A 17,050-nucleotide genomic window follows, 5' to 3' on the forward strand; every position below is an offset into this window, starting at 1 on the left:
CAACTGGCCCCCTCCTTCCGGACTGAAGGCAATCCAACGCTTTCTGGGATTCGCAAACTATTACCGTCAGTTCATCCCTCACTTCTCTGCTCTGACTGCACCTCTCTCCGCCTTGACCAAGAAGGGGGCTAATCCAAAGGACTGGTCACCTGCGGCCGACGCCGCGTTTGGCTCCCTGAAACAGGCATTTGCTTCTTCCCCTGTGCTCCACCGTCCTGAGTTAAACCGACAGTTCACCTTGGAGGTGGATGCCTCCTCCTCGGGAGCCGGAGCAGTGCTCATGCAGAAGTCCTCCTCCGGGAAGATGGTTACTTGCGGTTTCTACTCCAAGAGCTTCTCAGCGCCTGAACGCAACTACACCATCGGTAACCGAGAGCTATTGGCAGTCAAACTGGCTCTGGAGGAATGGCGCTACCTTCTGGAGGGAGCAGTGTACCCCGTGATCATTTACACGGACCACAAGAACCTGGAATACCTGCAGTCCGCTCAGCGACTGTACCCACGGCAAGCCAGGTGGTCCTTGTTCTTTGCCAGGTTCGATTTTCAGCTCCATTTTCGACCCGCGGACAAGAATGTACGAGCAGATGCCTTGTCCAGGTCATTCATGCCCATGGAGCAGGAGGAGGAGACATCCCAGCCCATCATCTGCCCTAGTAAAATCATTCCGGTGGCCCCTGTCACCCTGGCCCAGATACCGCCCGGGAAGACCTATGTCTCTGAGACTGACAGGCAAAAAGTGTTGCACTGGGGTCATGCCTCGAAAATAGCCTGCCATGCTGGTCAGAAGAAAACATGGAGTACAATTGTACGTCACTACTGGTGGCCATCCCTTCGCACAGACGTCGCTTCTTTTGTCTCAGCTTGCTCCTCTTGTGCCAGGAACAAGACGCCCAAACACCTGCCATATGGTCGTCTTCTGCCTCTGCCTATACCCTCCGTTCCGTGGCAACACATTGCAATGGACTTTATTACGGACTTGCCCCTGTTCGCCGGACACACAGTCATATGGGTCGTGGTGGATCGGTTCTCCAAAATGGCTCATTTCGTCCCTATGGCTGGACTGCCCTCTGCCCAGGAACTCGCTGACGCTTACATACAGCACATCTTCCGGTTGCATGGCTTTCCATCACACATTGTGTCCGACAGAGGAACTCAGTTTACCTCCCGCTTCTGGAGGGCCCTCTGCAAACATCTGGGAGTGACTCTGGACTTTTCTTCAGCCTACCATCCTCAGTCGAATGGCCAAGTGGAACGAGTCAATCAGATCTTGACCTCCTTCTTACGTCACTACGTTAACGCCCATCACGACGACTGGTCCACGCTTCTTCCTTGGGCTGAATTCTCCCATAACCACCACGTCAGTGAGTCCTCCTCCACCTCTCCCTTCCACGTCATTTACGGACTTCAGCCCTCCGTCCCTTTACCTGTATCATCTTCCTCGGATGTCCCTGCTGCTGATGCTGTAGTCCGTGACTTTTTCGACAATTTGGGACTCTGTCAAGACGTCCCTTGGACGTGCTTCCCTGCGGATGAAGAGACACGCAGACAAGAGGCGTCTGGATCCTCCGTGTTTCTCTCCAGGAGATCTGGTCTGGCTTGCTTCCAAGTACGTCCGATTGAAGCTACCATCATACAAGCTGGGTCCTCGCTACATCGGGCCGTTTAAAGTCCTCAGCAAAATAAATGAGGTCTCCTACAAGCTGCAGCTCCCGGCCACGATGAGGATACCCAACTCCTTCCACGTCTCCCTGCTCAAGCCGGTTGTCCTTGGTCCCTTCTCCGCTGCTGCCAGTTCTGCTCCTCCTCCTATTGCTGATGATGACATCTATGCGGTAAGGGATATCGTGGCCAGGAAAACCGTGCGGGGCCGACAGTTCTTCCTGGTGGACTGGGCAGGGTATGGTCCTGAGGATAGGTCCTGGGAACCCCGGGAGAATGTGGGTACTCCCCTGATACGTGCCGTCCTGTCCCGGTTGCGGGGAGGGGGGCGTGGGGGAGGGGGTACTGTCACGCTCCCCGGCTCCCCGGCCACGCTCTCCGGCTCCCCTGCCTCGCTTCCCGGCTCCCCTGCCACGCTCCCCGGCTCCCCTGCCTTGCTTCCCGGCTCCTCTGCCAGGCGTCCCCCGCTCCACAGCCTCCATGCCCCATCACCTGCGGTCCCCAGGCAGCCTGGTCCCCGCTCCCGGTGCCCGTCGGCAACTCTGCTCCAGCCTGGCTCTCCTGCCTCCTGTTCACCACTCCCTGCTCTGGCTTCTGGCACCCGGGCCTCGCGCATGCGCATTAGGGCGCGCGCGCGGTCATTGACCCTCTCTTAAAGGGCCAGTGTCCTCCAACAGGATATTGAAGAATCAGGTACAGGGTATATAGGGAGATCCTTTCCAAGTGGGCGGGGCCTGTTCTTCGTGTTTTGCTAAGCTAGGAGTCAGGTCTCCTTGTGTTTTGTGGTATACTTACCTATCTCTCTCTTAGAGCCGCTCCTGCCTCGCCAACCGGTTCTGACGATACACGAACCCCGAACGGTGACGGTCTGCCATCCCATCAAGTTCATACCATCTCCGATCCCTGTGGTGACCCGTCTTCTCGCTCCGTCGGTTCCGGACTCTGCCTGACGTCATCTCGGCCTCCGAACCTGAGCTCCGTCACCCGGACTACCTTCAGTGACTCCGTGGTCCCAGGGACTTCTACACGCCTCTGAACGGACTGTCCTGCTACCTGTAGTGCTCCGGCTACCGGGCACCTTGCCCTCGGGGAGGTGTTAATCCCAGTGGATCCACCTCCTGGGTCTGCCCGTCCACCTGGCCCTAACAAAATCTATTTGCAGCACCTCTGCATTGCACACTCAAACTCATTTTTACTAAGCCATTATACTAGCAAACACTGAGGAAACTTAGTGGCATCCTAAAAATGGCTGTTGGACTTCATTATTGTCCCACTGGTGCAAAGATATTTGCAGCACCTCTGCATTGCACACTGAAACTCATTTTTACTAAGCCATTATACTAGCAAACACTGAGGAAACTTAGTGGCATCCTGAAAATGACTGTTGGACTTCATTATTGTCCCACTGGTGCAAAGATATTTGCAGCACCTCTGCATTGCACACTCAAGCTCATTGTTACTAAGCCATTCTAATAGCAAACTGTGCTGCCAGTTTAAGGGCCGTAGTTGCATTGTCAGGGATAGTTATTGTTGTTTATTCTGCTGTCAATAAAGCTAGACCACCGCTGCAATCTACACCACCTCTCAATTTTTACTACCACATTTTAAGTACACAATTTTGTCGCAATCAAAATGAGTGGCAAAATGACAGATGCTGGTGGAAAGGGGAACAGGCGTGTTGGAAAAGGAAAAAAAGGGTTTGTCCGTGGGGAAGGTGGCAAAGCTCCATTAACATCTGCTGAAGATAGACCATCTTCCAGCAAAAGTAAGATGTCTACTACATACCGTGGACAATCCAATGTGCTCCCTTTTTTACAGACACGAACAACTGGAACAAAGGTAGATGATGGACAATAAATGAAAATGCTTGAATGGATCTCAAGTGGTCCAACAAGTGCCCTCTCCGCCACCTCAACTACCGCATCCAAAAAATACCAGTCCTCTGAGTTGTCATCCCAATCACACTTGCTTTCTCCAAGCTCTCAAGTCTCCATCCACCCTGCACAGTATGGTGGAACAGAGATGGCTGAGTCTGCAGAGCTGTTCAGTCACACTATAGCCGGGGAATCAGAGGTCTTCTCCCAAGCTACAGTGAGTACAGACCAGGAAATGGTCTGCAGTGATGCCCAGAAACTTTGTGACTCAGATTCAGGCCGTGATGACCAAGTTCATGAGCATGATGTTGACCCTTATTCACAAAGTGAAACACCTGTTGTAATAGACAATGAGGAACATACTGATGATGATGAGACGCAGATACCAGATTGGGATGACAACTTAAATATTCGTTCAGGGCAGGAAGAGGCTCGGTCTGAGGGGGAGGGTAGTGCAAACACAACAATTGATGAGGAACTTCTAGATCCCACCTACTGTCAACCCACAGTCAGGCACTCAAGGAGGTCAACAGAGGCGGTGGAGGAGGATGCTACTGACAACGAAGTTGCCTTGCGCCTTCCTGGACAGAGTCGGAGTACTGGTATCACGTCTACAACTGCATCCTCAGCCACCACTCTGCCTCTGAGCACTAGTCGGGGTGGATCAGCAGGTCACATGCCCTCTAAGCCTTGCCTAGAATGGTCCTTTTTTGACATAGCAAAAGATCGCCCCAATCATGTGATATGTAAAATTTGTCGTGATTCTGTTAGTAGAGGGCAAATCCTCCGCTGTTTGACAATTTCTTCCATGAATCATCACATGAATAAATATATGTCCCAGTGGGAAGCTCACCGTGCTGCAATGCGGCCTAGCGGAGCAGACCATCCACCGACTGCCCCTTAAAGTGCATCCGTGCGCTCTTCCTCTTCTAGGACTGTGGGGACAGCTTTCACACCTGGTTTTCCACACACAACTTCCACCACTGTAACCGCAACAGGCAGTTTGCTTGGTAGGTCGTCAATTGGTTTGGAAGGGGAAACAAGTGCGTGTGTACAGCTCTCTCAGACATCGATAGCATCAACGTTGGATGAAGGCAACATCATGTCTACGCCTGCACTTTCCTCACAAACCTGCATTTTTTCAGGGACACCCTACTCACCACCATCTACACACAGCAGCCAGATCTCTGTCCCTCAGATGTGGACAAATAAAAGGCCATTTCCTGCGAAGCATGAAAAAGCTAAGAGGTTGACTTTATCCCTCTGTAAGCTCTTGGCTACTGAAATGCTGCCTTTCCACCTGGTGGACACTCAGGATTTTAGAGACCTTATGTCTGTCGCTGTGCCGCAGTACCAGATGCCCAGTTGCCACTACTTCTCTAAGAAAGGTGTGCCTGCGCTACACCAGCATATCCTACACAACATCACCGCTTCCTTGAGAAACTCTGTGTGTGAACGGGTGCATTTCACCACCGATACTTGGACCAGTAAGCATGGACAGGGACGTTACATGTTGCTGACTGGGCACTGGGTAACTATGGTGATAGATGGTGAAGGGTCTGCTGCACAAGTCTTGCCGTCCCCACGACTTGTGTGTCAATCCTCTGTCTGTCCAAGTTCCTCCACTGATTCTGCCTCCTCCACCTTGTCTGGGTCCTCCACCTCCACCCCAAGCCTGCCTGGTCAGGCCACCAGCGTTCTAACTGCGCAGCAGGAATCACGCACCCCTCATTACTATGCTGGCAGCAGAGCGCAACGGCATCAGGCGGTCTTTAGCTTGAAATGTCTTGGAAATAAGAGTCACACAACGGCTGAGTTGTGGGCAGCTCTGGAGACTGAGTTTGGAAAATGGTTGTCTCCACTCAACCTGCAGCCTGGTAAGGCCGTGTGCGACAATGCTGCAAACCTGGGTGCGGCCCTTCGCCTGGGCAAGGTGAAACACGTGCCTTGTATGGCTCACGTGTTGAACCTTGTTGTCAAGCAATTTTTAACACACTATCCCGGCCTAGATGGCCTTCTGAACAGGGCACGAAAACTGTCTGCTCACTTCCGCCATTCAACCGCCGCAGCTGAGCGACTTGCATCGCTCCAGAAGTCTTTCGGCCTGCCGGTTCATCGCCTGAAATGCGATGTGTCGACACGCTGGAATTCGACTCTCCATATGTTACAGCGACTGTGGCAGCACCGTCGAGCCCTGGTGCAATATGTCATGACGTATAGCCTGGGCCAACGAGATGCAGAGGTGGGGCAGATCACCCTGATGGAGTGGTCTCAGATCAAGGCCCTATGCACCCTTCTGCACAATTTTGACATGGTGACGAATATGTTTAGCGCTGACAATGCCACTATCAGCATGACAATTCCAGTCATTTACATGCTGGAGCACACGCTAAACACTATTCGGTGTCAGGGGGTGGGACAACAAGAAGGGGAGGAACTACAGGAGGATTCATATGCGCAAGAGACAACAACATAACCAAGGTCCAGACGTTCATCATCACCAAGGCACCAGGCATAGGACCATGGGGGACAGGGATCAACAAGGGCGCATGGTAGCAGGCGAAATTTTGAGGAAGGTGCAGGAGAACATGAAGAAATGGAGGACGAATTGTCCATGGACATGGAAGACTCAGCAGATGAGGGAGACCTTGGTCAAATTTCAGTTGAAAGAGGTTGGGGGGAGATGTCAGAGGAAGAAAGAACGGTTAGCACCTCTATGCCACAAACACAGTGTGGACTTGTTCCGCATGGCTGCGCAAGACACATGAGCGCCTTCTTGCTGCACTACCTCCAACATGACCCTCGTATTGTCAAAATTAGAAGTGATGATGACTACTGGCTTGCCACACTATTAGATCCCCGGTACAAGTCCAAATTTTGTGACATAATTCCAGCCATAGAAAGGGACGCATGTATGCAGGAGTATCAGTAACAGCTGTTACTCGATCTTAACTCGGCTTTTCCACCAAACAACCGTGGTGCAGGGAGTGAATCTCCCAGTTGTAACTTGACAAACATTGTCATCTTCAACAGTCTACCCGTACCAGCAGCACCGTATCTGGTGCTGGTAACAGCAATTTTATTAAATCTTTTCATAATTTTTTTAGACCATCCATTGCAAGGCCACCAGAGACAACAAGTCTGACACATAGTCAACGGCTGGAGAGGATGATACAGGAGTATCTCCAAATGAACATCGATGCCATGAGTTTGCAAATGGAGCCTTGCTCATTTTGGGCTTCAAATGTTGAAAAATGGCCAGAGCTCTCCACTTACGCCTTGGAGATTTTGTCGTGTCCAGCTGCCAGCGTTGTCTCTGAACGTGTCTTCAGTGCTGCTGGGTGTGTGCTGGCAGATAAGCGCACGCGTCTGTCCAGTGACAATGTGGACAGACTAACGTTCATCAAAATGAACAAGTTATGGATCCACAAGGAATTTACTACCCCTGTGTCATCCTGGGGAGAGTAAATGCTTGTGGATTTGGAATGTGCTTGATGCAAATCAAAACATCCTGTTTGCAACTAGGGCACAAGTGCTGCCACTGACGTGGTGTCTGTGTGGCTCAATTTTTGGAAAAAAGGGAAACTCCGCTTGGAGTAAGACTTGCTTGCTGTGCTTTTGAAAAGGAGCCAAGATGAACAATTTATGGTTCAGCAAAGACTTTGCTACCTACCCCGGTGTTATCCTTGGGACGGTTAAGGATGGCATAATTTTGAATGTGCTTGATGCAAATCTAGCTGTGAAGTGTACAACTGGGGAACAAGTCCTGCCACTGAAGGAGTGGGTGTCTGTGTGACCCAATTTTTGGAAAAAAGGGAGACTCCGCTTGGAGTAACCCTTGCTTACAGTGTTTTTAAAAATGATCCAAGATGAACAGAGCTGGGATCAGGAAAGACTTTGCTACCTACCCCGGGGTCATCCTGGGAACGGTTAAGGATGGCATAATTTTGAATGTGCTTGATGCAAATCTAGCTGTGAAGTGTACAACTGGGGAACAAGTGCTGCCACTGAAGGAGTGGGTGTCTGTGTGGCCCAATTTTTGGAAAAAAGGGAGACTCGCTTGGAGCAACCCTTGCTTGCTGTGTTTTTTAAAAGGAGCCAAGATGATCAATTCTTGGTTCAGCAAAGAATTTGCTACCTTCCCCGGTGTCATCCTTGGGACGGTTAAGTATGGCGTATTTTTGAATGTGCTTGATGCAAATCTAGCTGTGAAGTGTACAACTGGGGCACAAGTGCTGCCACTGAAGGGGTGGGTGTCTGTGTGGCCCAATTTTTGGAAAAAAGGGAGACTCCGCTTGGAGTAACCCTTGCTTGCTGTGTTTTTTAAAAGGAGCCAAGATGAACAATTCATTGTTCAGCAAAGACTTTGCTACCTACCCTGGTGTCATCCTTGGGACGGTTAAGTCTGGTGTATTTTTGAATGTGCTTGATGCAAATCTACTGTGAAGTGTACAACTGGGGTACAAATGCTGCCACTGAAGAGGTGGGTGTCTGTGTGGCCCAATTTTTGGAAAAAAGGGAGACTCCGCTTGGAGTAACCCTTGCTTGCTGTGTTTTTTAAAAGGAGCCAAGATGAACAACTCATGGTTCAGCAAAGACTTTGCTACCTACCCCGGTGTTATCCTGGGGACAGTTAAGGATGGCGTATTTTTGAATGTGCTTAATGCAAATCTAGCTGTGAAGTGTACAACTGGGGCACAAGTGCTGCCACTGAAGGGGTGGGTGTCTGTGTGACCCAATTTTTGGAAAAAAGGGAGACTCCGCTTGGAGTAACCCTTGCTTACAGTGTTTTTAAAAATGATCCAAGATGAACAGAGCTGGGATCAGGAAAGACTTTGCTACCTACCCCGGGGTCATCCTGGGAACGGTTAAGTATGGCGTATTTTTGAATGTGCTTGATGAAAATCTAGCTGTGAAGTGTAAAACTGGGGCACAAGTGCTGCCACTGAAGGGGTGGGTGTCTGTATGGCCCAATTTTTGGAAAAAAAAGGGAGACTCTGCTTGGAGTAACCCTTGCTTGCTGTGTGTGTGAGGAGGCTGAGGAGTACATGGAAAACTGTGGGAGTGCAGACCTAGTCTGGCCACGGTGGTGAAGGAGTTGGTACCCCTGCTGGGGAGAGGCAAGGCAGTGCAGGGATGTCAACGCTCCACTACACCCTCTTTACACCCCCTCTTTACCAGGTCTGAAAGAAGTTTATTCTCTAGTAAGATGTTTTATAAAGCTGTAGGAAACTGGGAAACCAGAGGCTTCCGAGGGATGGAGCCAGATGCACAGGTTCTCTTTCATGTTTCATCTCCATGGGTCGCTCCAGGAACCTGCAATTGATCCGGGTAGGCAGGAATATCATATCAGCCAGTGTAGCGGAAGACCTGTCAGCTCATCCTTGATCCTCATGGATAAAACTTCCGAAAAGATGGCCACCAGTACAGATGAGCGAACCTTTCGCGGTTTGGTTCGCTGAACCGAGCAAGTGGTATATTCGCTGAAGCTTTATCGAACCAAACTTTGAACTTTTATTGAACCTTTCCAAACCCTGCTGCATTTAATTGGAGGCCAAACGTAAGACACAGAAAACATCTTTGGGGGTGTTGAAAAGCTTTCAAAACAGCAAACATATGTTTTACAGTGCAGCACCATTGTTTTGGCATAGCCATTAGCTTCCTAGGCTATTGACAGTAGAAATATAGAGGTGAATGACAGACAGGTGTAGGGCTGGTGCTCCCATACCCCTGCCAGTACAGACAAGACACAACTTGGAGACCCATTTTGTAGTCTAGAGATTTAAAAACATTTCAGGCAGGCATCAGGACAGTGGCATCAATTGCTCCCCCCTCCCCCATTTCCACATATTGTCTTTGCACAGCAGGAAGGTTTGGTCCATTCAACACACAGAATGTGGCCTGGCATTTCCATTTTAAAAAGTGAGCACACAGCGACTGTTACTTCTGCACCAGCACATCTAGGCAGGAATAGTGCCCTAGAGATTTCTGTACAACCAGGTTGAGCACGTGAGCCATGCAATGCATATGGGATGTCACCCAAGCGTAGTGTTGCCACCAGGTTTGCACCATTATTGCACATGACCTTCCCTAGCTCCAGGTTCAAAGGAGGCAGCAATTGATAAAACTGGGCCTGGATAGTGGTCCACAACTCTGCAGCTGTATGACTGCCTTCTTCAATGCATATTAATTTAAGCACTGCCTGATTGTGTTGACTTAGTCATTTCAATGCATTTGCAATGGAATCGTGGCAATCTGCGGTCACATGCGGCACACACTGGATCCGTTGTTTTGCGGTATTTTTCCGTGTTTCAAAAATGCTACTTGTTGCGTTTTTGACCTCGGTCAAAATACTGCATCTCACCGGATCCTTCATATTGCGGTAGTACCTGCAATGTAGTTCAATGATCCTGCTGTAACGGAAGTCACCACTTCTGATAGGCAGGATCCAGTTTTCTGTACTGAGCATGCCCAGAAAGCTGTTCCTCACGTGTGTTTTCTGATTCAGCAGAGCTAGATCGGTGACAAAAGACAGAAGACCAGGATCGTGGAGAGGTGAGAGGGAGTAATAAAGATGGAGTCTCTAAGTGTGTCTGTGTTTTATTTCTAATAATTTTTTTCTCTGTGTGATGTCTTTTTTTTAACCCTTATTGGAGATTCTTAATGGCCGGGTCAAACTTGGCCTGACATTAAGAATCTCGGGCTTTATATCAGCTGGTAAAACAAAGCTGGTATTAACCCCTTATTACCCAGTGTGCCACCTGGCACCAGGGCCCCTGAAGAGTTGGATACAGCGCCAGATGATGGTGCTTCTATGAAAGCACCATTTTCTGGGGCGGCTGCAGACTGAAATTCGCAGCGGAGGGCCCAGAAAGCTTGGGCCATCCTGCGCTGCGGATTCCAATCCCCAGCTGCCTAGTTGTACCTGGCTGGACACAAAAATTGGGTGAAGCCCACGTGTTTTTTTTTTTTAATTATTTCATGAAATATTTAAAAAAAGGGCTTCCCTATATTTTTGGTTCCCAGCCGGGTACAAATAGGCAGCAAGGGGTTGGGGGCAGTTCGTACCTGCCTGCTGTACCTGGCTAGCATACAAAAATATGGCAAAGCCCACGTTATTTTTTTTTGTTTTTGTGCAAAAAACTAAAAAAAAAAAAGGGCTTCCCTGGATTTTACATTACAGCCAGTAGCTGCTTGGGTTACCCTTAGCAATAGAAACTGCAGCGGGAGCCCATGTTTTTTTTCCCCTTAACCCTAGGGGTAGGGTTATGTGTTTGGGTTTTTTTTTTATTTTTTAATGAAATAAAAAAAAATCGACAAGGGCTTTGCCCATCGAGCACCCGAGCATTTTACTGCTCACTCATCCCTACTCCTGACCACACAGCCAGCAGAATAAGTAATCAGATCAGCTGACTCCAGTGTCAGCCGATTACTTGCTCTCCATCGCAGCGTATGCGGGTTGTGAGGTCAGCTGAGTTCGGCCAGCACTGGATGGAGTCAGCTGATCTGAACTCAGCTGACCTCACAGCCCACACACACTGTGATGGATGCAGCGGGACACAGAACAAGTAATCTGCCGACACTGTAGTCAGCTGATCTGAACTCAGCTGAACTCCTGACCACACAGCCCGCACACGGTCACACGTGATCCGCAGCAGGCAGTCACTGCTGTTAACCTGCATCCACTGCAGCATGTGTGGGCTGTGAGATCAGGAGTTCAGCTGACTCCAGTGCCGGCCAATTAAATTCTGTGTCCCGCCGCATCCATCGCAAGTAGAAGGATCCGGTAAAATAACAATTGCGGTTGCATGTGTTGCACATTCAATCCACAGGATCCAGTCATATGCAGTTTGCGTTTTTTAGACGACCGGCAAAAAAACGCTGATGTGAAAGCACCCTTACACACAAGATGTGCCCTGACATTTTTTTTACAAATAAAGAGATGCATGAGTGACAGGCGAAGGGCTGGTGCTCCCATACCCCTGGCACTACAAACAAAAGCCAACTTGGAGACCCTACTTGGAGTCTCCACATTTCTAAAAATTAGGATCAGGCAGGAGGAAAAGTGGCAACAATTGACACACACTACAAATAAGCTAACTAAGTAACATGTCTGCATGGGACCAGCCCTAGAACAAAGCCTGAACCAGCATTTCTACTTTCATCAGAGACAGCCAGATAAAAGACAGGTGTAGGACTGGTACTGCCATACCCCTGGCACTGCAGACAAAAGCCAACTTTTAGACCCTACTTGGAGACTCCACATTTACAAAAATTAAGATCTGGCAAGAGGAAAAGTGGAAACAATTCACATACACTACAAATAAGCTAACTAAGTAACATGGCTGCATGGGACCAGCCCTGGAATAAGGTCTGAACCAGCATTTCTACTTTCACCAGCGACACCAAGATAAAAGATGTGCTCCCAGACCACTGAAACTGAAGTCAAAAGAGAATGTTGAAAACTAAGAGTGTTGAAATTTAAAACTTTTTCAGGCAGACAGCAGTACAGTAGCATCCATTTCCCCTCTCCCCACAGGGCCTTAAAAGAGCTGGGAGGTACAGTCCATGCAACACACAGGCTATGGCCCGGAATTTTAATTTTAAAAAGTGAGCACACAGCGACCGTGCCTGCTGCAGCAGCAGCACATCCAGGATATAATACTTGCCTAGAAATTGTTGTACAACCAGGTTGATCCATGCTGTGCATATTTGATGTTGCACAGACATAGTGCCACCCAGCTGTAGCACCGCCACTAGGTTTGCACCCTATTCGCACATGGCCATCCTTAGCTCCAGATTCAGTGGAAACAGTCATTTATCAAACTCAGCCTGGATAGTGTTCCACAACTCTGCAGTTGTGTCACTGCATTCTCTGATGCATATTAATGTAGGCACTGCCTAAATGCGTTGACTTACACAGAGGATGTTGCCCGGCATTACATTTAAAAACACAACAGAAATTATTAAAAACCTTTCAGGCAGACAGTAGTACAGTAGCATCAATTGCCCCCCTCCCCATAGGGCTTTAAAAGAGCAGAGGTACAGTCCATGCAACACACAGGCTGTGCACTGGCATTTTAATTTTAAACATGAAGACATTCCTGAGTGGCATGTGTAGGCCTTTTCCTCCCACAAGCCTGGCACTAGCCACAAGACATAACTTTGAGATCCATTTTGGAGTCTTGACATTCAAAATCCTTTCAGGCAGACAACAGTACAGTAGCATCAATTGTACCCCTCCCCATAGGGTTTTAAAAGAACAGGGAAGTATGGTCCATGCAACACACAGGCTGTGGGCCAGCATTAGAATTTGAAAAAGGAAGACATGCTATAGTGACCGGTGTACGCCTCTTGGTCCCAGAAGACTGGCACTACCCACAAGTCACAACTTTGAGACCTATCTTGTTGTCTTGACATTTAAAAACCTTTCAGGCAGACAGCAGTACAATAGTATCAAATGCCCCCTGCCCCATAAGGATTTAGATGCCTCCGCGTCAGCAGCCGAGCTGCTTGGATCCGGATCCGCGGTGGCTCGGGGGGCGTCCGGACCCGGGGGGGTCATACGGCCACTCCAATTAAGGGGGATATTTACTGGGGATGGTATATTTAGAGTTCGTGACGCTACCCGTGGTGTGTGGTAAGGGGGAGTACCACCGCTGCAGGTGGGGAGTACCTGGTGGCGATGTAGTGGGCAGCCAGGAGTTTAACCCCTTCATGGGTAGGGGGGATGCCCCAGGACTCGGTGATTGTGCCAGGGGTGTGCCATTGGGGAGGTAAGGGTCACTTGCGTACTCACTCAGTCCAATGACGCTGACACCAACAACTTAGTAAACCAAAGTTCTGGACACCGCTGCCGCTGAGGGGAGCACGTTTGGGTCCCATTTCTGCTGGTGTTGCCTGTTGACCTTTCCCTTGTCACCTTGTTCTCTTCCTAATTGGCCCCTGTAGCTTGAAACTAGTCGGGTCCTGCTCCCCAGTGTGGCTAACTGAGGGAGCTTGCTCTCAAGGTTCACGCTTGGGATTTCCTGGACCGTATGTTAGGAAAGTCCTATCCTCCTCGTTGCGCCAGTGTGGAGCCCCGCATTACCTTCAGGTCGCCTCAGGGTCTTCAGGGACACCACGTGATGGGAATCTTCTGGCCGCAGGTTGGTTAGGTTAACTTCTATGGGAATTGTGATGCCACTCTCAGTATTTGCGGTCAGAGGTGACCGCCACTGCAGTTTAGGGAGTGCCTGGGGCTGATGGTAAATGCAGTCAGTTGTTGTGGCCTCCTGAGAGTGAGGCTCGCCCCAGGGCTCAGTGTAAGTGTGTAGTGCCACAGGTCGCAGAAGAACTCACACACAGGCAGCAATGTCTTTCAGGGTTTTTACTCACTTTCAGGTGGTAGCTGTGAGTCAACCCGGGCGATGCTATGATGAACCAGGTGGAACCAGGCATCCCTTTAGCTGATGTAGGGGTAACTGCTGACTCGCCTTCCTAGTCCTTCTTGTTTGGGGTGGCTCCTTACGTGAAGTACCTCGGGGATCACCCAGGGAAGTCGCAACTGCCGTTTTCCCCTTTCTGGCCCGTTTGCTGGCAGCGTGGACCAAGGTTAAGATGGCTCCAGGCTCAATCTTCCTTATGGGCTACCTCGTTGCTGCTGATGCTGCGGACTCTGTGTAGGTTGGTGAGGCACATACAGTACCCTCACCAGCAGGCCAAGTAAATGGGTTCCTGCTCTGGGGACCTGTTTCCCCGTGCGGGCTTGGTCTACTGGCAGTCCCCTTACTCAGCCACCTCTGGCTACTGCCCTAGGTGGTTTTCAGGTGGCACCACTGGGTAGCCTCTCTCCCCTGCCAGCAGCCACTACAGGTGCAGGGTCTGACAGTGTCCTGCTCCTCTGCTCTACCCTCCAGACGCGGCTCCTCCACTCCTTCTCCTTTGGCTGCCACTGCACACTCTCTGTCTCTAGTTCCACTACCCACCACTAGCTGGGATGCGAGGGCCATGCCCCCTCCATGGGTCTGCCCAGGGGTACCCTCTAAGCTGTGTGTGTGTTCCTGGTTACTTCGTGTTTGTGTGTCCACACCCTAGTCAGCCTCTGGGATTACCTGTGTTGTACTCACTCAGCCTGAGTGCAGTACTCAGTGGTGCCTGACCAGGTCAGGGGCACCACACTAGTACCCTGATTTTGGAGCGGGTGGAGAGCGGATCTTGAAGGCTCCGTTCTCATCGGGTAAATTGTCAGGTTGCCTGAAGGTACTCCCTGACCTAGAGTCCACGTACCCCGTCGTGCCCTGGTCCCAGCCCGGTGATGGTACAAGGCTGCCGGCTGTCCTCCACGACAATACCGTGCCTCTCGTCACGAACCCCTGCGACCGGGGGTCCAGCTCCTACAAGGCCCAAACCAACGTCTGCTACCTAGTAACTCCAAGGAGCCCAGCTCCTGACCTTCTCCTTCCTTCGCTTCCAACACTACACTCTCCTCTTCTCTGACTGACTCCTGACACTCCTAACCTCCCCTTAACCAACCCCCCAAGTGGGCAACCCTATTCCACTCAGGCCGTCCATTGGTGTGTCTGGTGGGTGTGGTGCAGAGTGTTCCTAGGATTTTGATTAGCTGGTTTTGGCAACACTATTGGTTAGGGACCCGTAACCAAGAGGAGGTGGATATTGCACAGAAGGGCAGATTGCACAATACCCTGTGACGACCTGATAGGCCAGGGTGTCACACCACAGTGACCAGTGTAGTCCTCTTGGTTCCAGAAGACTGTCACTACCCAGAAGACACAACTTGGAGACCTATCTTGTAGTCTTGACATTTTAAAAACTTTCAAGTAGACAGCAGTACAGTAGCACCAAATGCCCCCCTCCCCATAGGGCTTTAAAGGAAACCTGTCAGGTGCAATATACACCCAGAACCACGAGCAGCTCTGAGTGCTTATTGCTAATCCTTGCCTGACATCCCTGTATACACTAGCATAGATAAAGGGATCTTTAGAAAAAGTATTTCTAATGATCTTTTATCTTATGCTAATGCGTGCGGGGACTAGTCCCAATGGTGTTATATCCCCTGACTAGTCCGCCCTCTTAGCATGTTAGCACACCCACGATGGCGTACTAACATGCTATTCAATGCAGCGTCACGAGTGGTGCCACGCGTACCTGTATTTACTGTGGCCACGCTTCTGAATGTCCGGCACTTCCAGTCATGCACAGTAGACCTCTCTGAAGCCGGGAGAGATACACCCAGCTTCATACTTCCCATGACTGGAAGTGCCCAGCATTCACAAGTGCGGCCACAGCAAACACAGGTACGCGCAGCACTGTTCGTGACGCTGCATTGAATAGCATGTTAGTATGCTCCTGTGGGCTTGCTGACATGCTAAGAGGGTGGCTAATCATGGGATATAACACCGTGGCACAGCAGAAAGACAAAGTCCGGGTTCATACGAAGCTGAAGGTTGGACTGATGCAGACGAAACAGCTGGACCTGTGAAGGTCACCTGAGCTGTTGTATGTTTGTTTAAACGTAATAAGAATATCTGTGTATATAAATAATCAAAATGTAGATGTAGTTGTATAATTATCTGTCTGTCTATTTAGCCATCGCACAGACCTATAGTATAATTCAAAGTTGTATAATCATGAAGGAGTTAACCAAGGATAATGAAGCCAAATTGTGAAGCTACAAACTCTTATCAGTAGTGTCCACACAGAAAAAATGTTTTAATGAACAGATGTATTGTACAAATGCTAGGAGAAATAGGGGAGTGACACTCCCATAAACTCTGTGTATCATTTTCAAGGCCGAAGGTGCCTTCTGTAATAATTAAGTTTCTTTCAATATATAACGAGCTCAATTGGTGACGCTGGCTGGAAAGAGAGCATGTCTGTGTTCTTTGTCTTATATACATTGATATATATATATATATATATTGGCACTGATATACGGCTAATACGGCACCGTCTCTGGATATCCCAAATGAGGACTCCATTAGCAGTCTTCAATGCAAATTCCTCCCTTGACAGTTTGGCGCACAAGCGTGGGGCTCCACGGACGCACTGCTGACCTAGAGATATCGATGGTTTGGACGTCACGGACTGAGATCTCCCTCTCCTCCAAACAGGCTGATCACCTCCGACCCCACGGGTAAGTGTTACATACTGTGTATTCACTACCGTTGTGGTTGGTTTTGGAGAGGAGGGAGTGACGGGCTGTGTATCCATATCGGTGTTAAAAGGTACCTGATTGTGACTAAGGGGTAGTGCCCGCTGGAGCTCAGAGCACGATCCTAGCCCTGAGGTGTGGATCGAGTGTCACACGGGATCCAGAGGATGGTTGTTAGGGCAGGAAAGACGGTGGTGGCCGGATATAGCTAGTTAGTCTGACCCGGTCTGTAATTAAAGACGCGGGGGGGGTTCCCGCGACCGAAGATAGGAATTAGGACTGGTACAGACCGGTGGGACAGACCATACTTGAGAACTGGTACAGACCGGTGGGACAGGCCAACTGGGAAGAGTTGGCACAGAAC

Source organism: Anomaloglossus baeobatrachus, chromosome 5 (assembly GCF_048569485.1).
Source record: "Anomaloglossus baeobatrachus isolate aAnoBae1 chromosome 5, aAnoBae1.hap1, whole genome shotgun sequence".
In the NCBI taxonomy this organism is placed as follows: Eukaryota; Metazoa; Chordata; class Amphibia; order Anura; family Aromobatidae; genus Anomaloglossus; species Anomaloglossus baeobatrachus.